The sequence below is a fragment of the Rhinolophus sinicus genome, linkage group LG03 (assembly GCF_036562045.2).
Source record: "Rhinolophus sinicus isolate RSC01 linkage group LG03, ASM3656204v1, whole genome shotgun sequence".
Lineage (NCBI taxonomy): Eukaryota > Metazoa > Chordata > Mammalia > Chiroptera > Rhinolophidae > Rhinolophus > Rhinolophus sinicus.
This window is the reverse complement of record NC_133753.1, coordinates 26544263-26571309: the sequence shown is the minus strand read 5'-3', so window position 1 is coordinate 26571309 and position 27047 is coordinate 26544263. Positions and strand designations below refer to the sequence as shown.

Below are 27047 nucleotides of genomic sequence, written 5' to 3'. Positions count from 1 at the left end.
GGGGAGTTGAAAAACTGAATATATGGTAGAAATTTGGGGGTACAGATATGCGCAGGCTTCTGTGGCAGAAATCTTCCTCAGAACCTCTTGTAAAAACAATTAGCCTCATTCGCTAAATTTGGCCAGATATTATGACGGTTGTTTTTACAGTATGTTCTCTGAACACAGGTTTAAAAATCCTCCTCCTGCTTCTAACCCTCGCTTCCCCCACCAGTAGGGCGTCGGGCAAGGGAAGGGGCAGGCTGAAAACTGCAGGCTCCCACGTTCGCTGCCTGTGCTCTCTGCAGAAGACAGGAATCCAGGGCTTTGCCGTCGTCATAGCAACGAGGAGTTCTGTGGTCCCCCACCTTCCTCCGACTCCTTCCACTTCCTCGGCGGGTTGGGCAGAGCTGTCACTTCTCTCGCGAGACTTGAGCGCAGCTCTGAGCAGCCCAGTGGTGATCTCACCCGAGACCCGGGGAAGGAGGGAGGGAGTGAAGGAGGGGACAGAATGGGGCGGGGAGGCGGGGAGAGGAGGGGACGGGAAGGGCGAGTGCGGCGCTGCCACCGCCGGCAACTTTGTGAGCGAGTTCAGTGCGTGCGTGAGCCAGTGAGCGAAAGTCAGTGCGGCGCCGAGTTCCGGGGAGGAGGGTCCCCGGGGAGGGCCAGGTCTGGGCTTCAGAGACCGACCTTCCACATCCCCAGGCCACTCCATCCCCTCCTGCCTCCGTGGCTCCCTCCCCATTTCCTCCCCCAACCGATCCTCCCTGGCCTTCCCGCCCCCGTCCGCAGTTACCTGTCCCCTCCCCCACTCGGCACGCACCTCCCCTCTTCCCCGCGCCCACCTCGGACTTCTGGACCCCCGACCCCCAGACGCTCCGCACTCGCTTCCCGCGCCCGTCGCCCCCTCAGCTCTTCCTTTTGGGGGCAAGTGGGCGGGATGGGGGGCACTGAGCTTCCGAGGCGGCGCGAGCGGGGACCCGAGCGCCCAGACAATAGTTGATGCCCGGGGAGTGGGGCACCTCCGTCCCCCACTACGCCAGGAACGCGCCCCCACACCCCCGCTGGCTGCTCTCCAGTCTGCATTCCGGGTTCCCCCGGGAGCCAGGCTCGGGAGTTGGGCTGATTCGCCCTCGCCTCCCCCGCGGTACCCCTCCGCTGGGCGCCCGCCCCGGCCTCGCCGCCTGCCGTTCTCCGCAAAAAAGGCGGCGAGTGAGCGCGCGCCGACGGTCTACAAGGTTTCTCTTTCTCCCCAGGGAGAGCGCGCGGCGGACGCACCCGGGACGCGCAGCGGCACCGGGAGGCCCGGCCCAGCGGTAAGTGCCTCCCGCGCCTCGAGTCCGGGCAGGGGAGCGGGTGTGCAGGATTGTTGACAACCCCCTACCCATTTTCTGGCGGGGGCTCGGGTCCAGGACCCGGAGCAGGACGTAGGGAGGCCGGTCAAAGTTTTATTTCCGATTTGGTGGCGTGCTGATAGCGCAGCCCGGCGGGGGCGAGTCCGACTGCACCGCGCCCGGCGTGCGCGCGCGCACCTTGGAATCCGAATCTGCACAACTATCCGCCAGGCGCCTGTGCAAGAAGCTGGGAGACCCGCGCCCCCGTTGGGGTGGCTGCATCCTGCTCACTCTCGTTTCCACCGGGCGACTCTTTCCTTTCAGTCACCTAGGTGAGCGCTTTGTAAGCTGAGCTGGAGGGGACAGGCCGACAGGTTTAATCGTGAGAAAGGGTGGTTAATTTCTCTTCTTAGGGTCTGGGGGGAGTGAAATTCCGGGATGCTCTAACCTGCTGCAAGTAAACCACACGAGGGCTGGGGAGGCTTGAGGGTCCTGCGAAAAGAACTTTTCCTCCGTCGCCCCATCTGGTTCCAACTTCTCTCCTGACCTTAAAGAAATTTGCGAGGCTCCCCATCATAGCTCCACGGCATTTCTAGGAGGACAAGTAATCGTGTTGGGCAGGTTGAAATTTCATCGGGTTCACCGTTTGGAAAACAGAGAGACGAGGGAATTGGCTCACTTTCAAGGAAGATGTTTGAGTCGTTGGTATTCGTTTTGAAGGGAAGCATTTGGAGACTGATGACTCCTAGATGGCATTTATGTTACAGATTTTACTTTTCATGATGGAAAGAAGCATTCACTGAAATTCTTAACTACCTGCTAAACGATTATATTTCTAAACCGGGAGCCAGTGATGCGATGCAAATTCCAGAGTAAAGGTGTTGACTTTCATCAGGTTCCAGGTCTATCTGGATGAACTGGGGTTGGCGTTTCCTCTGTAAAGCAAACCTTTCATGTTGAAACTCTGACTCAGACTCTTAAAGCCATTGTTTTTATATTGGTACTCTGTGGGAGTTAAGTGTCAACTTTCTCCTGTTTTCTCATATGGAATATTCATCCAAGGTAAAGATTCTGTGACTTAAAAAAAAAAAAAAGATTCTTTGACTTAATCTTTTGGAAAAGTACAAGATTAAGTCCTATAGAATCATTCTCTGCAGCCAGTTTAGTAACGGTATTAATTTTCTATATAATACTGATTTTATGACTTTCACTTTTTCTTTTTTCATTTTTTGAAAGCTGCAATTAAGCCACTTTTATGAGGATGAAAAAATAGCTGATGGGAATAATATAGAACAGTGGTAACAGCAGTAGTTTCAAATAAAAGGTTTACATAAAGCAGTTTATGGTCACTGATGTGTGTATTAGATGACATACCACTTATTAATGAGAATATTAATATTAAAACATTTTCCCATGGAATAAGTTATTTATATGAAAGCAGTGCATTTAAAATGACTTGGGTGATGATTTGCACATAAATGGTTAGGGGCAAAATAAGAAATTTGGGGGATGAATGGTTTCCTGTGGCTATTTTCTTATCTCATTATGCTTAAGTAAAGGACTCTTGAAGTTGACTGTGTATCATTAGATTTCTCTAGTTGACTGAGAGAACAAGTTTGGCAAGTGGCTCAAGATAGTCAGTAGGTGTTGCTGTTAGCTTCTCTGCAGTTCCTGGTACTGCTCCTTGAGTTTGAAATTGCAATTCTGATGCAATGTACTTAGCTCTAAAGCATCAGGCAGTGTTACTTGTGAATTCATTGTAGAATCCCATGGCAAGGATTAACTTGAACTCTTGGGAATAATTCCAAACCCACCTCACTGAAATCGTGTATTGGGATTCTTCTAACTCTATCCTTTCACTATTCTTTTCTGGCTTTTGTATTTACTTTTGATTCGAATTGCGAGTGTAATTTTTTGGTGTAGTCCCCTATCCCCCCGTTTTAAAATAACTTTTAGAAAACTACCTTTTAATAACTTCATTAAAGTCATAGATGGAAGATGGCTCGAGATTAGTGGTTTAGTAGACTTTGGGAGATCTTGGTTGACTATGAGTTGAGATATGTATATTTTCTAAAGTTTGCAGTTGGAATTTTTCAATAAATGGCCCTTTGAGCTGTGAAACAGGAACATGAGAAGAGGTGGAACAGTATAGAGTACAGATTCCCTGAATCTTTCCCATTTAGGGGAAAGTGTGTTGTGATTAATGATACCATGATTATGTGTTCCCTATCAGTCCTCACTGTCATGTTGTCATTTTTATTGGTCCACATCAGTGCACATGTGACATACAAATAGTCTGAAGATTTTCCAGATTTGAGTCTTTGACTGAATTGGACTTTCTCTGAGGAAGACAAATAGACTCATCCCCACTAATATAGAGTTAGAGCTCTGATATAGCTTGCTTCTTTCTTCCTTTTGACCCAAATCACAGAGGTTCATATGCCAAATTCAGAAAAAAAATCCCTCCCGTAATATCACTGTATTCCTAACCTTTTTTGGTGAGTCAGACAGTATTTATGGAGTGCCTCTATCTGGAAGGCTTGCTATTGGATTCAGTGATTGCAATGGTGAGTAAGTTCCTGACTGTCCAGTGGGGCCATTTGTAGTAACCTTTCCTGGTTTGGTGTTATAACCTGATGCCCCCAGAAAGGTTTTGCATAACAGGCAATTAGTTTTGATTTTAACTTCAAATTTTTCAGCTACAGGATCTTAAAAAAAAAAAAAAAAGTGATCGAACCTCTTTCTGAACTGTCTTTCTGAAAACCTTTTTCTGTAGAGATGGGCACAAGGCTTGCCTCATAGCTTTGCTGCAAACATTGAGAGTATGTGTATGAGAGTACTTTGTAAACCATAAAGTTTTATTTGCAGTTGTGTTTTCTTACTTTCTGATGAACAGATTCATAGATTGTAGAAGGGATTTTGAGCATAAATCATTTGTCCCATCTTCCTCATTTTACACATGGGGAAACTGAAGACCAGAAAGTGGAAATGATTTGTTGAAGGTTATAGACTAGTCAGTGATTGGGCAGTGATTAGCAGGCAGGTTTTCAGATTTAACTGTACTCCTCGGTTTCCTGGTTTTTTTTCCTACCTTAGAGTCTATTATGTTAAAATTTGTTTACTACCTTTTACCCCCTTGCACTTACGTGTTCATTAAATGTGTGAAAGGAGAACAAAACTTAAAGGTTGAAAAGCTATGAAAACAGCATTGATGTAGTATTTGGTAACTACACTTGAGAGTTACTCAAATTACAAAGTTATGGAAAAAGAAATTATGAGTTAGTTAAAGTATTTACATGATAGAGTCTGTAGGCTTTTTCCCTTTTTCCTTTTAGGAATATTTGTTAACTCAGAGCATAATGTATGTGTTTGCTCTCTTAGAGAAGCCAAACTTAATTTATTCTAGCTTACCACTTTCTTCCCTTCCTAAACTCATTTTTCATTTATAAAAGAAGTGGTTGTACCTTCCTTATTGGCAACTTTTAGACCTTCTCTCAGCTACACGTGAGGGTAACGAGGGACCAGAGATGGGGGAGGGTCAGTCAGGTGGAGGGATGACTGCACAGAAAACAGGAAAATGTAGGCGCTTCCTGTGAGAACATGACTGATTTATACAGCACTACCCTACCTTTCGCTGGGTAACCTGAGCCCGGAGAGAAGAAACATTTCTGCCACTTGGGTGACTGCCCCTGAGATGAGGGGCTCTTCCTGTTCCGGGGAGGATTAAGGGTTATGTTATTTCTTCAGTGCTGCCACACAAAAGTTTGTGTCTTGTTCCACATCCAGTGCTATTTAATATACGGGCGTTCCATTGTCACTTGAGTTTGGCAATCCAACCTTCTATCCACTGCGTTTCTACTTTTTTGATTTGAGAAATAAATTGGCCTCAATGGATTTCTGCTTTTAGTTTTTTCTGTGCCTAGCTCATTAAAACAAAACAAAACAAAACCCACACACTTATATGGCACTTTGTTTTCCAGATGTTGTAAGTTGACCCGTGAACAATACGGCTTTGAACCACACGAGTCCACTTATATATGGATTTTTCAATAAATACTGTAAATGTATTTTCTCATACGATTTTCTTAACATTTTCTTTCTCTAGCTTACTTCATTGTAAGAGTATAGTATATAATACAGAGAATGCTAAAAAATGTAACATTTTAAGAAAGGAAAAAACTTAAAATTGTAATGCTTAATATATACTGATAAACGATTGAATATAAGTCATATATACATTTTTTTGGCACCCCTGGTACAAATAACATGCAAAATATGTGTTAATTGACTGTGTATGTTATCAGTAAGTCTTCTGGTCAACAGTAGGCTGTTAGTAGTTAAGTTTTGGGGGAGTCAAAACTTATATTCAGATTTTTGACTGCATGGGGTTGTTGGTGCCCCTAACCCCTGAGTTGTTCAAGGGTCAACTGTATATAAGTTAGTTATTTTTAGATGACTGCTCGTTTATTCTTTTGGTAGGCTTTCGATGAGCTCTGGGATGAGTCATAGAAATATGGGAAAGACTTTGTTTTCTTTGGGTCACTGAAACACAGATTTGAGTGAGAGATGGAATAACGTGAGTGTGATGGGGTTTATGATCCACTGGGTGTTACCTTTTGAGGGTAGGGGCCAGTCCACCTCTATTTTCTCCTTTTATTCTGGCCTGAGGAGTACCCCTAGCCGCAAAGAGAACACGAGTGTTTTTTTAAAGGTCTAGAAAGATGACACCAAAATGACAGAGGGGAGTGTCAGGGGCTTCTTGAGTTGCGCCCTAGTAAATAGCAGTGCTTGGTGGGTGTGCCACCGAATCAGGTGAAGCCCTTTCTCTTTGCCCCTGGAGGTCTGTGATGAGAATTTTCAGTCTTTAGATTTCTAATTTGTTACTTGTCATGTTGCACTAAGTTTTCCCTCTAATTAGGATTGTAGTATGCCTAACTTTAAATTGTGGGAAATGGGCAATTACATAATGTTAGATTTCTCGTTTTTTTCAATTCAGGAGAGGCAGGAGGAGAATGTATGCGTGTTGGAGAATGCAGGCTTGGAGAGGGAGAGCTACATTTGCACAGACGGGTCACTCAGAGGCAATTTGAGCGGACAGGACCTCCTGCAGTGATGGCCTCTGCATTCCTTTTTTCTTTTCTTCTCCCCCAGAGCTGGTCCAGGTTAAATGAATTGCACAGACCTGATAGTGAGTTTTGGTTATTCCTCTTCTTTCTGTCCACTTTTTGCACAAAACCTATTATCAAAGGTACAAGTATAGTAATTGACTGGTTTTTGTGGTTCAGCATTTGCTTTCTTTTAGAATGAATGAGTCCTGAACTTCTCAGAACAAAGCTATTGAGAAATAAAAAGCAAAGGGTTGCTGCTGAACCATCACGGTCTTCTAATCAAGACTTGACTATGATTGGTATCTTTTACTTTGGCTCCTATGTTATCTTTCCATAATTCACTTTTTTCATATTCTCAATTATTTGCCTAGACAGAAATTCTAGTTTGATACATTATGAGCTCCTTGCACTTCCTTTAATAGTCTTAGTTCCCAGAACTGATTGTTTGATTTTACAAGTTTCTTTTCAGTTCTTGATTCTTTCAGAGAAGCATCTGGTAACTGAACTGCGGTACCTCTCACCCCTTCAAGAAGAGAGAGTACTTATATGGAGATGCCTATAAGATGTAGAATTATAAATTAATGGAATGTTTGAAAATTTTCACCCAATTTAACTAACTTTTATTGCTTGTTTCACCTGTGTGTACCTAGGAGAAAAATGGAAAGCAGTATTTTCCCATATTTTTGCAAAAAATATAAATTTGTGATTTGTCACATACACTACTTTTCTTTCAAAGATTTCAAAAGCACTCTGGAAATTAGGGTTCATGTGTAGTTGATTTGACGCTTCCTTTTTTCCTAACCATGTTTCTGGCTGCTCCAATGAAGACCTCAGAAGCTTCTGCCAGTACACTTTGCCAGAGTCTAACCTCTGAATAGCTGGTGTTTCGAGTGTAAAGAGAGAGCATCTGTGTGTATACATGTAGTATGTTTGGGGTGGGGCTTGACTCCTGGCCCAGGATGTGCTCTTGGGAAATCTGTTAGGAAAGCTTGCCCGGCTGAGCCTCAGTGGAGTTCCCAACTCTTGTCTCTTTTCCAGTTTGAGAAATGCCTGTGATTCTACAAAGAGTCTCAGTGTTACTCTGTTTTTTAAATTAGGTTCTTAGTGCTGATCCTTTGCAATAGGAAATGAGGTATCATTGCATAACAAAAGAATGTTTCAGTAGGTGAATGATAAAGTGATGGAGAGTTTTGGATTCACAGAAAAGACTTATTGGAAGTTCAGAAACCTCAGCCTAGTAAATGCTTTTGGTGGGATTGTTCTGAAGGCTATTTTTAAGGTATGTTTTAAAATAGTAGTTTTTAGCAGCTTGGGTAGGATGTGTTTGGAGAAGTAAGGAGTGCTTAGTGAGAGGAAACAGAATCACAGTGAACTTGGGGCTTTTCTGTGGGGGAACATGCTAGATATCTGGTGGATAAGTGGTTTGAAGAAACTCAGTACGTGATTCTGTGATGCTTCTCTACCACCCAGTTGAGAACACAATGGCTTTTATATCATTTTTGGATTTATGCTTGACAATAAGGTAAACAAGTAGTGGGCTTAAACCAGAAAGCACCTGAATGGGGATTGTGGAAACTTCATTTTGGATGGGTGAAAAGGAGCATCTCTGATCCTCTACATAGTCCCATTGACTGAGAAAGACAATTTGGAAGAAATTTGGAAATGACTGTCGGCAGCCAGGCCTAGACTCCTGCAGTGGAGGTAGGACACGTAAATCCAGTTTGGGAATTGCATGTTGGCACTTACTTTTTTTATTGGGGTAAAAACAACATAACGTCAAATTTACCATCTTAACCATTTTTCAGTGTACAGTTCAGTGGTGTTAAGTATATTCATATTGTGAAACAGATCTCCAGAATGTTTTCATCTTGCAAATCTGAAATTATGCTCACTATGCAACTCTCCATTTCCCTTGCCCTCATCCCTGGCAACCATCATTCTATTTTCTATTTCTATGAATTTGACTACTTTAGGTACCTCATATAAGTGGACTTGTGCAGTATGTGTCATTTTGTGACTGGCTTATTTCACTTAGCATAATGTCCTCAGGGTTCATCCATGTTGGCATGTGAGGATTTCCTTTCCATTTAAGGCTGAATAATATTTCATTGTATTATAGACCACATTTTGTTTATTCATTCATCTATAGATGAACATTTGGGTTGCTTCCACCTCTTGGCTATTATAAGTAGTGTTGCTACCATGTTTCCCCAAAAATAAGATCTAGCCGGACCATCAGCTCTATTAATGCATCTTTTGGAGCAAAAATTAATATAAGACCCAGTATTATATTATATTATATTATATTATATTATATTATATTATATTATATTATATTCCAGGTCTCATATTATATTAAAATAAGACTGGGTCTTATTAATTTTTGCACCAAAAGATGCATTAGAGTTGATGGTCTGGCTAAGTCTTATATTCGGGGAAACATGGTATGAACATGGGTGTACAGATATCTCTTTGAGACCCTGCTTTCAATTCTTTTGGATACATATCCAGAAGTGGATCACGTGGTAGTTCTGTTTTTACTTTTTTGAGTAACCTCCGTATTGTTTTTCATAGTGGTTGCACCATTTTACATTCCTACCAGCAGTGTACAAGCATTACTTCTCATCCTTGCCAACACTCGTTATTTTGTTTTTTTAATAGTAGTAGCCATACTAATGGGTGTTAGGTGATATTATTGTGGTTTTGAATTGCATTTCTCTGATGATAAGTTACATTGAGTGTTTTTCATATGCTTGTGGCCATTTGTATATCATCTGGTGAAATGTCTAGTCAAGTCTGCCCATTTTTCAATCGGGTTATTTGATTTTTTGTTGTTGAGTAGTAGGAATTCTTAATATACTCTGGATGTTAACCTTTTACTAGATATACGATTTACAAATATTTTCTCCCATTCTGTAGGTTGCATTTTTTACTTTTTTGATTGTGTCCTTTGATTGTGTCCAAACGTTTTTAAGTTTGACGTCCCATTTGCCTTTTTTTGCTTTTGTTGCCTGTGCTTTGGTTGTGATAGCCAATAAATCATTGCTGAGTCCAGTGTCATGAAGCTTTTCCCCTACATTCTTGTCTAGAAGTTTTAGAGTTTTAGTTCTTACATTTAGGTCTTTCATCCATTTTGAGTTAATTTTTATGTATGGTGTAAAATAAGGTTTCAACTTTATTCCTTTGTATGTAGATGTCTAGTTTTCCCAGCACCATTTGTGGAAGAGACTGTCCTTTCCCCATGGCGTGGTCTTGGTACCCTTGTCAAAGACCAGTTGAACATACATGTGAGAGTTTATTTCTGGGCTCCCTACTCTATTCTACTGGTCTGTTTGTCTGTCTTCGTGCCAATACCACCCTATTTTGATTACTTTAGCTTTGTAATGTATTTTGAAATCAGGAGGTGTGAGTGGCACTTTTATTTTATGCTATTCTAAGGTGTTGAGTCATAGAGAAGTAATAGAGAAGTTGACAATAGAGAAAACAATTTAAATACTTTTCCACTTTTTTGAGGGGACTAGACACTTAAAGAATGAGGTAACGTGATTGAAATGGCAGAATGTATGTGAGGCTATCAGTTGTCAACTAGCATAGAAGAGCTGTGGGCTAGCACTTCCTAGTTTACAAAGTGCTTTCACAGATATTGAGTCCAGTGGCTTGGGAAAGCTTTGGAAAGGCAATGGGCCTTGAATTGATCTTGAAAATTGGATGTGTACTTTAGAGGGTATAAATCCTGAAACCATCTGTGTCAGTTGTATTCCTGCGCTGTAGGGAGGTCTTTAATGAAAGCCTTTTGTAGTAATCGCAAGATTTTCAATGGGATCAGTTATTATAAGAACTGTCACTTGTGATTTTTTTCCTTGACACTGTATTGCCTTCCCGACTCTAATCCAGTAGTTTCTGATGTTTCTTATTTGTTCATTGAATAGCTGTGGGCCACATACAGAGAGAGTACTTAGCCATAGCACTGTTTCCTTTTTTGGGATGTTCAAAGAAGAGAAAATTAACCTGGCTGGGTTGTATAGGATGAATTGAAGGAGAGGGATTGCAGCAAGAACAGCATATTAAGTGGTCGCTTTAATAAGTAATTTAGGCTACCTAAGACATACTTTCTCACCTTTTTAATAAAATTATGGGAATAATTTTGGTTGGGTGTATTACTTGAAGGGACAAGTAGAATTTCTATGGAGGAAAAATGTGTGCTTGCATATAATAGGACTGTAGTAAAGAGTTATTTAATGGTAACCAAATGAATTTATGTCTACATGGATAGAGTAACTTATTTATTCTATGCATGTTTATTGACTTCCACTCTATGCCAGGGGCTGGTGGCTGCTTCCAGTGAAGAAAGGATACATGGTTCCTGCACTCATGAGGCTGATGCTCTTCTAATGATTAGAGTTTCCAAATTCCCGACATTTTGGAACCTTCGGGAACCGAGAGCGGGAAATCATATTTCCTGAGAATTCTCGAGAATTCCTGAAATAATCTTTTTTTATTTAATTTTCATTGATCATCTGTAATAATGGCTGTAACAGTAAATGTTAATAAACAGAAAAGCCATGGAGAAGGTGGGGGAAATGGGGTTTGTGGCCCCAGGCGCAGTCTTTCAGAGGTTTCAAGACACTTTAATATGTAAAAGGTCGACGCAAAACTTGAGTAAATAAAATTTCCTAAATGGAGGTTGACTGGAATTTCATGACTAGTGCATCTCTTGCCCTGAGTGCTAAACAGGGGTCACTACGGTATCATTTTGGCTAGTTTTCTATTATATTTCAGGTTTTCTCAAAATGTAAACAATGTAATTAATACAAACTTACAGTAAACAGTGAGTTTTTGCATATATCACACAATGTATTAACATTCCCAAGCTCATTTAAATATTTTATTAAATTAAACATTCATAGAAAACAAAAGCAAATATTATTTGTTTGAAAATTTAAAAAATACTTCAAATATTTTTTATTTGTCATTTAAAAAATGAAACTTTAAGAAACATAGAGCATTAATTGCCCGATCAGATAGTCGTGATCTTTGCTTTGTAACAAATATACTTGATGTGGAAAAATTTCTTTTATTTTCTGTAGACGTTGGTTGAATGACTGCATCTAAAAGCATCTTCAAGTTGGGAATGAGAGAATGCGTTGCTTCATATAAGCTCATTTCCTTCCTTAAAGAAGCAAATATTTTGTCTGCATGCATAGGGCTAGGCTTTGATGTCAAAATTGATATTGTTTTAGTCAATTCACATTTCAGGTAAGATTCTGATTTAATGTCAGAACTCGCTGTAAGGACATCCTTTATTTCTTCTTTTGGAACTTCTTCTGCTGTAAATATTCCTTTAAAAAGTCTTTCCATTAATGACTTCACCAATCATGCAATTTCATTCTTACTTGACAAGGCAAAAAATTCATCCTCTTCCATCTCACATAGACAACTAACTTTGCTCAAGTACTTTGTGAGAGACACAGATCTCTATTTCTATGTTTAACCAATTCAAATTTTATTTCCTTTAAAAGCATTAAGAAAAAATTAAGAAAGACCTATATTGTGCAGTGAATATTTACAGCTAAAAAGTGCCACAAAACATTACGATATGAGATTGGAAATTATTGTAATATTGAAATAAAATGTTAGCACTGCAAATTGTTTTTAAATTGGCTTACCCACAGTAGCTGAGAGAGCCAAGAACACTCACATATATCACAATCGTCAGCCGCAAACAAACTGATCAAATGTGGTTGGTAGTATTGGCCATCATTTTGTGGAAACGATTCATCATGGGGAACAGAAAATAATTTGTATTTACACAGAGAAATATTTATTTTCACAACCCAGGATTTGACTACAATGTCATATTAAGGTAAACTGCCTTAGATTTCCTTAGTTCACCTGAAGATGACTTTGTAGTCAAATCCTGGGTTGTGAAAATAAATATTTCTCTGTGTAAATACAAACTGTTTTCTGTTCTCCATGATCAAATGTGCTCTGTTTTCAGAGCTAAAATTAGCTGATCATGTGATATCTGATTCTGGTGTGCCCCTGCTTGTCTAGTGGCCTGTAACATTGTAATGCACTGTAACTTTAGATAGTGGAAAAATAGGAAAAATGTCTAAGAGATACATTGTGAGTAGTATGTTTATTTCCCATTGTGGGTATTACTGGGTTCAAGGAGCCGATTTTCCCGATTTCCCGACCAACTTTTCTCGGGATTTGGGAATGGGAAAGCGAAAAAAAATTCCTAAGAATGGGCGGGAAGGAATTCCCGTCTGGAAACCCCACTAATGATTGATGTGGTCCTTTTTACTGTTCTAGTCCTCTCATCTGGCTGGATTTTTCTTTTAGTCAAAGGCTACCTGTGTTACTTCTGATGCAAAACAATAGTAGTTTATTATGAAAATAGTCCTATGAAGTATTTTTTGTATATATAGAGAAAGAAACATTAGACAGTTCTGCCGTTTGGTTTCCAAAAAGATATGTCTTGGCTAAATTTATTGTATTAAGTACTTTTCTAAGCAACAGAACTAAAGGAAATTGGTTTTAATGAGTTTTGGTTAAGGTTTTCCTGAGGAACCAAATAAGATTTCAAATCTTGGTTTCTTCTACTTCTATGACTGCTCCAAGAGAATCTATAAACCTAGTTTTGGCTAATTCTGGATTTTTCCATTAATTGTCAGATCTTAAAAGAACCATATACCCTTTTCGGACCTTATTTCATTTGTTCATTCATTTAACAAGTTTTCAATGTTTACTTATTATATACCAGACAATCTTTTCATTTGTAAGGAGAAGAAGATTGAATTAAGTTTCCTTGAAGGCCAGCTGCTAAAATTCTGTGAATTTATTAGTGTGATTTAGAACTTTTTACAGATAGTAGAAATGTTTTCGAAAAAATTAAAGAAAGATAAATTTAGTTTTTGTTAACTGAAATGTTTTAGTGGGAAATTCTACAATGGTGGATAATTTTAGCATTAGTTTTACTTTGATCTGAAAACAGTCAACATTTTAACTCAACTTTGAGACTCTCTTCATGTGCTTTTGGTAGTAAACAATTCTGAATCTAACTTTTCTGCTGTTACTTGTAACACCCTAGAAACTTAATTCCTGTTTCAGAGGATTGGTATAGTGCCACGATGGGAGATTTAGAAATGCTCATCACCTCTTCTTCTAGGTGCTTAGTTCCGAATCTTTTAGAGCTTGTGTCATTTATATGTGCGGTAGTCTTGAGATGTGGTGACATCATGTCACAGAATGCAGAAGTCACACTGAAGGACTGAGTAACAGCACTGTGATAATTAAGCTGGCAATTGCCCATGCTGCCAAAAATGTGATATTCTGATAACCCAGTGTGAGATTTTTAAAATGTGTGGCTTTATAAAATGATATTTGCATTTTAATTTGTTGTTAGAAATTCAACGTGGCATTGCTTCTATGTTGTAAGATTCAGTTATGCAAAGTAAAATAAAAAAATTGTCTCCCATGTGGATTGTTGGCTGTTGGAGATCTGGTCTCATTATCACCAAAAAATGTTGGAAGATTTGTTGTAGTCCTGACTCTGACTTTCGCCATTTTTCTTTCATTTACTGATGAGCAATATTCACTGAGCACCTTGTAGATGGCAGATACTGTTCTAATCCTGGATGTGCAGCAGTGAACAACTCTGAATGAGATAGGAAGCCACCAGAGGGTACAAAGGGTTTTGACCTGATATATTTTTAAAGGACAAAACTCTGTTGTGTAGAGAATGGAATTAAGGGGGCGGGGAAGCAAAGGTGGAAACAGGGAGTTATTAGGGAGCCCTAGCAATAGTCTAGGTGAGATATGACGATAGCAGCAGTGGAGGTGATGAGAGGTGGCTGGATTCTGGACATAAACCAACCAAGTGGGGCCAACATGATTCACTGAAGGGCGTTGAGATGCTCTGGAGTGAATGAAAGTGGAGTTGAGGATAACATAAAGGTTTTTAGCCTGCACAACTGGAATAATGGAGTTGCCATTTATTGAAATGGGGAAGACTGGAGGAGCAGGTTTGGGCGGGGAGTTAAGAGCCGATTTGTACATGTTGGGCATGAGATACCAGTGGATGTGCAAGTGGAGAAGTGAAGGTGGCAGCTGGGTAGGTCTATTAATCTTCATGAGCTTCAGTGTTTTTTTTTATCTTTGAAATGGGGACAGTATTTGCCCTTCTCAGAATTTTCGAGATTGAATGAGAAAAAAAACGTTAAAGCATCTGAAGTTATGTCCTGTAATGGTGTATTATTTCTGGAAAATAGACTGGTTACCATCTTATGTACTTGGGGTTTCTTTTGAGCTACTTAACTCATAGGCCAGAATATATTGCGGAAAGTTGGCATTTGCCCTCCAAAGGCTGGCTTTCTCTCTGAATAGACAGCAAAGCTTTCTTGATCCATTCTGCAATTCCTGGGCAGCTTCTGGGAGAACCTGATATTTTGGTTCCTTCCAGGGTGTCAGGGGCTTCCTTTTGTGTAGAGAGATTGGAGCACTACCTATGTGGCACCAGACTTGCCTCTTAATAAGCATAGTTTCAGGCCAGAGTAATTTTATTTAGGTGGGAGGATATTATAGTAGGAAAAAAAAGGGTTCTTTACTTTCTCAAAGGCTTTATTATTTTAGCTTTCCATAACTTAAACCAGTTAACAAATAGGGTCTCACATGTCAAATTTATTGGGGAGACCACTCTCCATGTTTCTTGAGTCAGAATACCTATTTATATACTTCTGGGTTTCTTGATTGATTAAAATTTTGTTATAGGCAGGTGAAATATGTTAAGTATATATATTTGAACCCACTGAATTATAATTTATTTAAGATAAAGATTTACTTGGGTCTTACTTAAGATCCAAGTAAAAATGTTGAAAGCATCAGTCTTATATTTCAATCAGTGATATTTTGAATTTATTAAATGTCTTCCCTTAGAGGTCATAGTAAATAACTGTCTCTTTGAAATGCAGTTATTTGCTGATCATTGATACCTTCCCAACAGTGAGATGTCGCTTTAGGAATCTTCAGTCAGGAGTTGTGGTGGTGAGTCTTGATTTTTCTAACCCATGAAGCAGTTTGAACAGAAACACTACTGCTCTTTCTTCACTGCCCTGCTAGTTTCATCATCGGTCTGCAAGATTCAACTGGACATTGGCTGTGTGTGCCCATAGCAGATTGTGTGATTTAGAAAGAGAAGTTATATGCGTTTGAGTGCCTCACACATGATGAATAAACTGACAGTCGTTGGGAACTCTGTCTAAGTCAGTGTTGTAGGTGTTCAGTGGAAAGAGCAATAATCACTTAATGGGGGCAGGCACCAGGTAAACAGGAACCATGTTTTTCAGTAGATGTGGTGGAGGAAGAAGTAATTTGGGTCGTTCTCTTGGTGTCTTTCAAATAAGAGGACATCTCTCTAACGTGAGGATTTTTGTCAGGTCCTCAAATTTATAAATGGATTTACCCATCTGCTCAGTAATTAAGTTATATAATCTTTTGCTTTTCCTTGTATTGGCTTACTGTACATTATTTTATTTCAGCTTCTAAAAAACTGAACTGCAGGTATCTAGTATAATATCACTTGACATAATTGTTGGAAAAAAGCCCTAGGCCGTTGTCTTTCCTACTGAAGTACGTATTAGAAAATTTAGATCAGTTGTAGGAGATAATTTTAAAGGACTCTATATGTTTAAACCTCTCTTTTCCATGCATATTTGTTTCCCCCTAGAAGGAAGACAACTTACTTAGACTTTCTAAAACGTCTTTTAATATTTTCTAAGTCGCCTGATTTGAAGTTGGCTCTAATAGTCCCTTTTACTGGGGAGATACTCTGAAATTTTCTGAAGTCACAGTACCTATTTATGCATTCCTAATTTTTTTTTTTTAAATAACACCTTTACTGACCTATAATTCACTTACTGTACATTTCTCCCATTTGAAATGTATAGGTCAATAGTTTTGAGTACATTTATAGAATTGTGTAACTATCTCCACAAACAGTGTTAGAACATCTTCATTACCCCAAAGAGAAACTGCAACCCCATTTGTAGTCACTCCCATTACTTCCCATCCCCACCCTACGTCCCCACCCCTAGCCCCAGGCCACCATGAAACTACTTTCTATTTTCATAAATTTGCCTGTTCTGGGTGTTTCATCTATGTAAATCATGCAATATGTGGTCTTTTGTGGCTGGCTTCTTTCACCTAACTCTATCAAAGCACGTTTTATTTTTTTTAAAGCATTTTAATGTTGGTGGTCATGTTAACAGATTTCAGATTCAAAACCAGAGATGCCCTATCTGCTGACATGGAAACTACAGCCTGTGCTGGTACCAGAGAAAATAGCAAAACCACGTTACCAGCTGTGTTTGTAGAGTGGGGAGTGAAGTTTGAAGCTTTCTTAAACAAGAAAGCCACTGGTACTAACCCCCAAATGCACTCAGAGTGCACATGGTTGCGTAGTTGTCTGCTTCTCCTTGTCTGAGCATTGCCTACTTCTTCCTTGAATTATTCAGATACGTCTTAGAAGTCATCCCTGATTCTTGTCTTTTACGTTTGGTCTGGTCCGGGACCAGGCGTTACCATTTGTTTTCTTTTGAATTGATTCTTGTTTTCAACTTCTCTTAGTTTTATTGGCACTATCTTAGAACAGACCCTTGGTTTTCCTATCGAGTGGTCTCCTTTCTGACCCCTTTGACACCTGCTGCCCCAGTCTCTAGGCCATCTTGTCTGATTCTTCTTTCTAACGTATCACATGGGTACAGGTGCCACCCAGGAGGGACAAAGGTGGTTCCAGTACCTGGCCACTTCAAACTCACACCATCTTACTTGTTTTTATGACCTAGCTCTTGGATCTCTCCTTTCCTGTGAATCGGGTTTCTTTGGCCTCTCTCTAGGACTGTGTCTCTGCCTTCTTATGCTGCCCCTGCTCTCTCCTCTTTCCAACTATTGTGACTTCCTTTGACCCTTTGGTCATCTTTGATTTTAGTTCTATTCAGCAAGTGAAATCTACAGAGTTCCTCGCCCAAAGCTTTATCTCTCTTATCCTGTTCCCTGCATATCATGCTTCCTTACCATTATCTTGTCTCTCTTATCCCCTTTGCAGTACCAGCCCCTGAGCTCTAGTTTTGTCTGTCTTTCTCATCCTGTAAAGCCCATCTCTTTCATCGATATCTTTCTGGTTTCTGTCACTCACCTTGCTTTCTCCCTTCCCTGAAATGCTGTTGTACTGTCTTGTGTACTTAAAGAGCTTTGCATGTAATAATCAATGCACAGTCCATCAAGGACGTTAAACCTGGAGACGACTCAGAAGGGAGGTTGTCCGTTGTCAGAAGAGTTGGAAGTGTCATGTAGAAGGCGATCACCTTTGTCTTCCCAGACCCCATAAGGTAGAGCTATGAGTAAATACAGATATTTGAATGCGCACAAGAAAGAACTTTTCTAGTACAGCTGTGTTCAGGTATGACAGGTGTGCACAGGCTAGTTCATTCTGGATGGGGTCATTCAGCCAATCCACGGGGCTCGATGAGATGAGTGTTCTCAGTCTCCAAGGACTATCAGAACCACCTGGGAGCATTTTAAGTACACAGATTCTCAGTGTTTGGAAAATTCAGCTTCAGCAGTGTGTGAAGCCAGGCGTGGAAACTTTCGAGAGCCTGTGAGTGTCTCATTTGTTTACCAGGTTTTATTGAGTGCCGGCATTGTGTGGCCACGTGAAGTTGTGGCTTTTGCCTTCCTAGGACCTAGAGTCAACGGGGGGATGTAGAAGGGGAAACCATGTGATTTCACCTCAGGTGGATGTGGATTCTTGGAGGATAGGGACCTTTTCTCACTTTGTATGTTTCTTTGCCCCAGGGGAACGGGCACATCAGCATCGGTTCCTAAGCAGATTAACCCGCTGTTTACGGATTTACTCCCTTTTGTAAGGCCTGTTACTGTGTTCTTTATCCAATTGTTTTCATACAACTTAATTTCTTGGTTGAAAAGGAGCCACTCTATCTGCAGTTGCTTCATGGCAGCTTCAGCCTTTTGATTTTGTGTCTTTCTCGTAATAAAATTAACATGGGCTACCAATTATTGAGTACCCAGTGTGCCAGGCACTTCATGTCTCATTATTACTAATCTTTATAACAAGCTTCAATAGGAACATTAGGACTCTGAGTGGGAGCCAGGATATTGAATTCCTGTTGCAGAATTCCTTCTTATATTAACATATATTGCAGCAGCTACTGAGTTGAGAAATTGTCTAATGCCGTCGTCTGTTGGGACGAGGGTCGTGACAGTCATGTTTTGGCTGCGTGCATAGACTATACCTTATTGTTTGGAAGGCCAGAAAACCTGTCTACATATAATAGGGTAGCAGTGGCCATCACCCTGTTAGTTAACTGGTAATTTGTTTTAAATACTATGACAGACAGATGTTAGAAGCTCTCCACCCATTTCTCTAATGAAAGCCTGGTCTTACTGGTAGATTTTTAAGCCTGGTATGCAGTTTATCATTTGTCTGTGTGGAGCCACACTGGAGACTAAGAGACTGATTTTTGTGTCTTCAGTGATAATCTGGATTTCCCAGAACTGGCATGTGACCCATCTGGTGGTTTTCCCCCCTGTATCTGTTATAGGACTTTGGCCTTCTCGAGGGGACCTCCACAGTTCATAATGGTCATAAATATCTTTTGCTGAATTTCACCTCTGAATTAGTTCTATGTTAGGTTCTTTACTGATACCATCTCATTTTATCCTCATGAACTTCCTGTGAAATAGATGTTACCAGCATTTACTCGACAAGGACACTGTTGCTTAGGAAGGTTAGTAACTTGCCTAGCTTTCACACTCCCTCCTGTTTGCAGTGTTCCAGGGGTCACACAGGAGTGACACTGTTGCTGTTAATCTCTCTGGCCTCCTCCCATGGCTAGCTTCACTAAGCAATAGTAAGTGGTAGATGAGTGAAGAAGAGCAAGTATCTCAGACTCCTAGAGACAATTTTTGGGTGATGTATTTAATTTTGTCCCTACCAGTGAAGTCAGGTTAGTGGTTTTCATTGACTGTTGTCTCTGACCAACTGAATTAATGAGATCTGGGAAACAACCTCACGATGGGCTCGCATCTGCTAGAGAAGTTGAGGGCCTGGGGTTGCAGATGTTTCTAAGAAAGTACAAATTGCTAGATGAAATGTAAATACCAGTGGTGCCAAACAAAAAAAGTGTACAAGTGGACACTTTGGTCACCATTGCTCAAGTAGTAGTTCGCCGTAATCAGAAGTGTCTGGACGCTGATGGTAACCACTTTGAGCACCTCTTGTCATTGCAGAAGTCAAACGTGACTTGTATTTATCTTTGTTATTGGTATATGTTATTACAATTTTAATACAGTGTTTTCCTTTCTTACAACATGTATACATTTGTTTTGGCACCCTCTGTATATATAGTTGTGATGAAAGAAATACAAATCTTCACAGAGTTTGTAATACCCATGGAATTTTTTTTTTCTTCTACTAAGAACCCCTTCGCTTTACTTCCCAACTGAATGCAAAACAGGAAATGTGAAAAATTTATATTCTGGGTGAAATACATTTTTTATCATCTTGCAGCATGGGTTCTGCTATGAAGTCATGCTGTCGCGGACTTCCGCCTATTGCCCTGAAATGAGCAAGCTGTCATCAGTCAGCATCTGCTTTGTGGTGAAGTGCCGTAAGAGCCTGGAAGCATATGAGAAATATGTACGTAGATTTTTAAAGAGAGATTAATGAACGGAAGTTAATTCAAAATACAAAAACGTGTAAGATCCGTCTTGGCAATCAAGTGTGATTCCAGGAGACACACATTCAGTTGATGGAATAGAACTAAAGTCACTAGTGAAAGGACTTACTTAACTTTGGTCATGGTGAAAAAGGAGAACATTTTTACTACCTTAACCTTTCTATTGAATTGTGGGCTTTGTAGCTTTATTGATTCCAATATACCCTTCTTTAAACTTTATATACAGGTAATGTCTCCAAACCAAATATTTGAGACTTCTTGTTCCTGTTAAATACATTCTCAAGATTTTCTGCTTTGGTTTATTAGATAAGGGTTTTTGGTGCCATAATAACATGGCAGGGGTGGTTTTATCTTAATCCCACTATTTGCTTCAGTATTTAGACTTATTGTTGAATCTTAAGACCAAAGATTAACTTGAAAGAGTATTGTTAAACTTTGGTGGCTGACCAGGACACGATGTGATTTCTAACTGGGGCAGAGTATCCTGAGGCTATTCAGTGCATTCAGTTCTTGGTGCCCTTGCTTTTAGCACGATGCACAAGGTCTGGTCCCCGTCCTGTTCTCCATGGGCCACGGCAGCAGGGAATCACCTGCAGCCGTTCACCTTGTCTGCAGGTTGCAGACTCTCATGTTTCACTGCTTTGATGGAAAGCTCCCTTTTTAATAATGCTGTATGACTGCAATAATCTTAGTCCATTAAAGACATGCCACACTCTTCCTTTTCCCATAAGCGGCCTGAGTTGACCTCTTGGTCAAAAATGGTTCGCTATTTGCTTGTCCCAGAGAACCCCACAAAATCATGTAAATCGAGAGGTTCAAATCTATGGGTTCATTTTAAGAACACTCATGAAACTACCCAGGCCATCAAGGGTATGCATACGCGAAAAGCCACCAAGTATCTAAAGAATGTCATGTTACAAAAGCAGTGTGTGCCGTTCCGTCATTACAATAGTGGAGTTGGGAGGTGTGCCCAGGCCAAACAGTGGGGTTCGATGCATGGTCGGTGGCCCCAGAAAGACTGCAGAATTTTTACTGCACATACTTAAAAATGCAGAGAGTGATGCTGAACTTAAGGGTTTAGATGTAGACTCTCTGGTCATTGAGCACAGACAGGTGAACAAAGCTCCCAAGATGCAGCGCAGAACTTAACAAAGCTCGTGGGCGGATTAACTCCAACATGAGCTCTCCTTGCCACAGGGGGATGCTCCTCACTGAGAAAGAGCAGGTTGTTCTTAAACCAGAAGAGGAGGTTTCACAGAAGAAAGAGATCTCTCAGAAGAAACTGAAGGAACAAAAAACTTATGACCCGGGAGTAAATTCAGCATCAAATAAATGCTAAAAAAAAAAAAAAAAAAGCAATACCACATTCTTACCTTGGTCCACCCACCATTGGGTGGCAAAGTCTGTTTCTAAATATGACCTGAATATTCATCCTTCACCCAACAAAGACCCACTGGGCTGTTTTGTGTCAGGCACCTGTTGTGGACGAGGGACTGTACTGAGTGTTATACAGATATTAGCAGTCCTGTTCTCAGGATGCTTCCAGTTCGGTGGGGAACTCAGGAATAGAGGAAAATATCCCGTACCCAGCAGGGGACGAAGGAAACCCCTGAAATGTATTGTCTACTTTCTTTTTATTATTATAAAAGCAGTACATAAGGCCTCGTGGAAAATTTGGAAAAAACAAGACGGTCTGAAGAGAAAAAAAGTCATCCATCCTCCTACTACCCAAGGATAACCACCACTCGTAACATTTTCATGTTTCCTGTGTTTTAAACATGGCTTCTAAAAACAAGCAAAACACAGAGCTATCTCCAGTAAAAGAGGCTTTTAAGGTGAAATTTGATGGGGAGAAGGAAAGTGGTCCCCAGGAAACAGCAGCGTTCGCACGGTGAGGCACTGTGACGTGAAATGCAGCAGCAGCCTTAGGGAAGTAGAGTTTTCTGGGATTTCTCAGGAAGAACACTGGGGAACGCAACCAACAGCAGTGTTGACCTTGGATTTCTCTGTGAATAGTTTCCGGGTAACAAATATGTTCTAAAACTTTTTTAAGATGGTAACTGGCATTCCAAATGCTTGTCTCAAACATTAATTTCATTTTAATCTATTCTAAGTGAATAAATTAGAGCCTACGCTCTAGAATGGGATGTGAAAGATGATTTACAAATGACAGTGTGTCCACTGCATGTCCATGATTTAAGATTGGGAGCGTTCATGACAGGAGAAACAAGGGAAGAAACTATTTTTGTTATGTAGTAGCACTTCTTTTGGATATATTGTTTCATTTCAGTTTCATAGCGGACATTTGAGGAAGGTGTTTTCCTAATTTTTCTAGTTTAGGTTTAGAAAATGGATTCCAAGACTAAGTTGCTTATCTGGGTTGCACAGTGTTTCGTCGTGAGTCCCAGTGGCACATGCAAGCTTTGGGACTAGAGACCTGGTTCCCATCCTACCAGTGTGACCACAGGTAGTTCCATAATCTCTGTCTTCTTTTTTTTTTAGAAAGGGGACAGTGATGATGCTTAACTCACAAGGTGATTGTCATGATGAAATGAGATAATGTATATAATGCCCCTCCCACACTTTGGATTTAGTACCAGAAGATGGGAGCTTTTGTGATGGTAGTTGTGTGGCATACGATAGATGTCCAGCAGGTGTCAATTATCCTTCCTTCTTAACAAGCTCTCTCAGCCTTTCAGTTTTCCTAGTCTCTTTCCCTTGGATTTTTAAAAGACCCCGATGGAAAGATACACCTCATTTGGGTTATACTGGTGGATTCTTGGATTTGTAAAATAAATTTCATCTACGTATACAGGAAAATGCCATCTCATCAGTAGCTGTCTTTGAATGGTCATCCTGAACATTTTCCCTGCGTGTCAGATGGGGGAAGGCTAGGGGTAGGAAAGCTAAGAGCTCAGATTGGGGAGAGGGCAGAGGGCAGAGAGAGGAATCAACTTGGTTATTTTCCTGGCTTCATTTGCTACCTGCCCGCCTTAGCAAAGATTGTACTATGGCCAGGTGTGACTGGGACTTGTGACAGTGAGCAGAGGTTAAGAGGAGAGGAGAGGTACTTCTGTGGGACATTCTTGGTTCTCCTTGCATTCTGCGTTTTTTCATTCGCTTATTTAATCGACTAACAGTTTGTTGAAGCTCTCCTGTGTTCAGGGCACTGTCCCATTTGGGACTCAAAGGGAGCATCTGTGCTCACGAGAGCAAGTGAAGTTAACAGATGAGTAACAGAATATTACAGCTGACTTTTGAAGTGCCAGGGTAGAGGGAAGCTTGGGGAGTCAAAATAATATTAAAATTATTTTTCTGTGTTTGCTTCTCCTTTTAGATTTTGAAGGCTAGGACTGTGTCTTTTGAAACTTTGTATTCTCAGAGCCTAATCTGAAATACATCCCTGAATAAATATGTGTAAATTCAAAGCTGGCACAGGGATAAGGTAATTTATAAATGATTCATTTCAACTATCTGTGTATTTATGGAAGTCACAACCCTATAAATGGAGACATCTGATATGTCCCTGGCTTATTGGTCATTCTAGTTTCAGAAGGTAGAAAGTGGGAATTGTGACTACCATGTTTCCCCGAAAATAAGACCTAGCCAGACAATCATCTCTAATGTGTCTTTTGGAGCAAAAAATTAGTATAAAACCCAGTCTTATTTTACTATACTATACTATACTATAAATACCAGGTCTTATATTAATTTTTGCTCCAAAAAGCACATTAGAGCTGATTGTCTGGCTGGGTCTTATTTTTGGGGGAACAGGGTAACTGGTTCATGCTGAGAACTTTGGATGCAAGTGTCTATTTCATCTTGGGGTTTCTTCATTTTGGAAGAGAGTCTTATGGCCTAGATTTTTAGAAAGAGATTTCACAAAGCTCAGAGGAGAGATAGTATACCTCCAAGGCCCGCAGAGCTATAAAAAGGAATGTGGTTTCATCTTGATGGATGGAAGCATCAAGAAACAGCAGTTGTGACTATGCAATTCCAAATCACAATGGAGCCTGCTTCTGAAGAAGGCAGCACAGCTGTTCAGAGACATTGCAGATGAAGCCAGATTAAGAAAAAATAACAGCTTTATTGATATATAATTAACATGCCGTATAATTAGCCCACTTAAAGTGTACAATTCAGTGGTTTTTAGTGTATTCACAACTATGTGCAACCATCACCAATGTGAGAACATTTTCATCACCTCAAAAAGGAACGCCATGCCCTTTAGTGCTCTCTTCCCCTTTCTGTCTTCCCCACCCCCTGACCTAGGCAACCACTAATGTACTTCCTGTTTTCTATAGATTTGCCTATTTTGGATGTTTAATATACATGGAATCATTACATGTGGTCTTTTGTGATTGGCTTTTTTCACGTAGTATGTTTCCCAAGTTCATACATGTTGTAGTGTGTATGAGTATTTAATTTTTATTGCTGAGTAACAGTCCATTGTATGGATGTACAGCATTTTGTTTATCTATGAGTTGATGGACATTTGGGTCATTTTCACTTTTGGGGTATGAGGAATAATGTTGCTATTCATGTATTCATGTATAAGTGTGCACATGTGTTTTCATTTCTCTTGGCTCTATGAGTATACTCTATGAATGGAATTGCTAGCTTATATAGTAACTATATTTCACCTTTTGATGAACTGCCACACTGTTTTCTAAAGTAGCAGTCCCCTTTTATTAGGTTGGTACAAAAGTAATTGCGGTTTTAAAAGGTTAAAAATTACAAAAACCGCAGTTACTTTTGCACCAACCTAATACATCCCCACTTAGCAGTATATGAAGGTTTCAGTTTATCCACCTCCTTGTCGACACCTGTTGCTGGCTTTTAATTTTAGCTATCCTGATAGGTATGAAGCGGTAGCTCATTGTGACTTTGATTTGCAGCGTCTTTTCATGTGTTTATTGGTTATATGTGTTATCTTCTCTGGAGAAATGTCTTCTCAGATCCTCTGCCCATTTTAAAATTGACTTATTGTCTTTTTATTATTGAGTTGAGGTGTTGTTTATATACCCTAGATACAAATCTTTTATCAGACATGATTTTCAAACGTTTTCTCTTATTCTGTGGGTTGTGTTTTTACTTGCTTAGGCAGCCAGATTTTAAGTGGTGTGGAAAAGAGAAAAGGGTACACAGTAAGCATGGAAACAAAAGACTAGGCTGAACAGCTACAAATGTTTAGAGGTTACAGTTAGGATGACGTATGGCTTGTAGGAAAAATCTGAAATTACCACAGTGATTTAAGAAAAACTTTATAGAAGCATAATACACATCAAATCGTAAAGATACAGCTTAATAAATTACAGAAAATGAATACACATGTGTGTCATCATGCGAGGTCAAGAAAGAGAACATTACCAGCTCCCAAGAAACCCTCACATGCATATTTGCAATCACTAACCCTTCTTCTCCTCAATGGTAACCCACTGTTTTGACTTCTAACGTCATATATTAGTTTGTGTATATTTTTGAAATTTGTAGAGATGGGATCACGTAGCATGTTTTTGTTTATGCCTCTTTTCATTTACTTAACATGTAAAATTTATTCATGTGCCGCTTATAGCTGTATTTCTTTTTCATTGTTTTATAGTTTTCCATTGTATGAGTTTACAACTATTTATAAATTCTACTCTTAATGGGTGTTTGACTTTCAGTTTTCAGTCTTTGGCTATTATGCCCTTGTCGTGTTTTCAAGTGCACATGCATACATTTCTGTCGTATGTATATCTAAGAGTGCACTTGCTGTGTCATAAGTGCATTTAGGTTTGCTCAACGTTAATAAAATATATGCAGATTAGTTTTAAATTTATAAAACAAGATGAGGAATAAAAAGATGCTAGAGTCACTGTTTAATTTTAATGAGAGGAAATTTGGAATAATTCACTCCTTTTCCCTGGTATTGTTTTAAGCAAAGAAAGTACTTTTCAGACAGAAGAGTAGAATAAAATAATTTCCAGGATACTGAACACTGAAGTTATTTTCAGTGAACCCAGTTGGGAAACTTCAAGAAATGAGAAGGTGAGAGAAGCTCCTGAAATCAAGGTGACATCAGTGTTTTTGTTTTCTAAAGAAAGAAAATAGATTAAGTTTCTTGTGAATTTCTGGCAGAAGTCTGGTCTAGGTTTAAACAGGTGATTTGATAACACTGAGAGAAAAAGGTACAAAGGTAGTGGTTACCTGGAGTCAGGATGGTTTCTGTCATTCCAAAAATATTTATGGGGCTGCCAATTCCTATACACCCACCCCTACTCCTGGCGCCAGGCGTACAAAGGTGGATGTCAAGTTCCCAATTTAGAAAGATCAGCTTGTAGCAAGTATTCTTAGTGCATTTCCTTGTACATAGTTTTTGAATGGCTCAATCGTGGGGGAAACAGACTTATAAATAAGTAATTACCAAATGTATGCAGAGTGCCGATAAAGCTGGTTATGAAGCGCTTTGTGACACTGGGAAAGAGAGGGGAGAAGAGGAAGTCTTTGAAGAGGTGACACTGCTTCTAAGATGTGAAGAGACTACCGGAAGTGGATAGGGTGGGAGGGCAGATAGGAGATGGGGCTGGGGTATGAGCATTTCTGCTGTGTGGGGTAAAGTGATTATGGAAAAGCTCTTTAGCAATGGGAAGATGTTGTCACTGATTGGTCACGTAATGAAAGGCTTTGTATATCATGCTGAGGAGTTGGGACTTTCAGCTTACCAGAAGGGGACTTCTTAGCTCTAGAAAGATTTTTAAATATCTAGGGAGCCGAATGATCAGACTAGCATTTAAAAAGTTTGCTAATGTGGAAAATAAAAAAGTACTAATCTGAAGCTAGGGAGACAGAAAATTTACAAGAGTGCAGGTAGGGATTACTTGGGCCTG

The 27047-nt window shown here is 40.0% G+C and overlaps 1 protein-coding gene across 17 annotated transcripts in view; it reads left to right on the top strand.

Annotated features, from left to right (window-relative positions):
- Positions 1-508: 508 nt before the first annotated feature.
- The window catches only part of SIPA1L1 (signal induced proliferation associated 1 like 1), a 347617-nt gene continuing 321078 nt past the window's right edge, over positions 509-27047 (top strand). For 5 of the 17 annotated variants that reach the window (XM_074327276.1, XM_074327268.1, XM_019733518.2 and 2 more), the window contains exons 1-2: positions 524-648; positions 1236-1295. The gene's annotated coding sequence lies outside the window, so the exon portion shown is untranslated. Of the gene's footprint in view, positions 649-1235; positions 1296-1368; positions 1646-1675; positions 2376-27047 lie in introns of those variants that run through there. The other 12 variants (XM_074327272.1, XM_019733526.2, XM_019733525.2 and 9 more) reach the window with 7 other exon arrangements.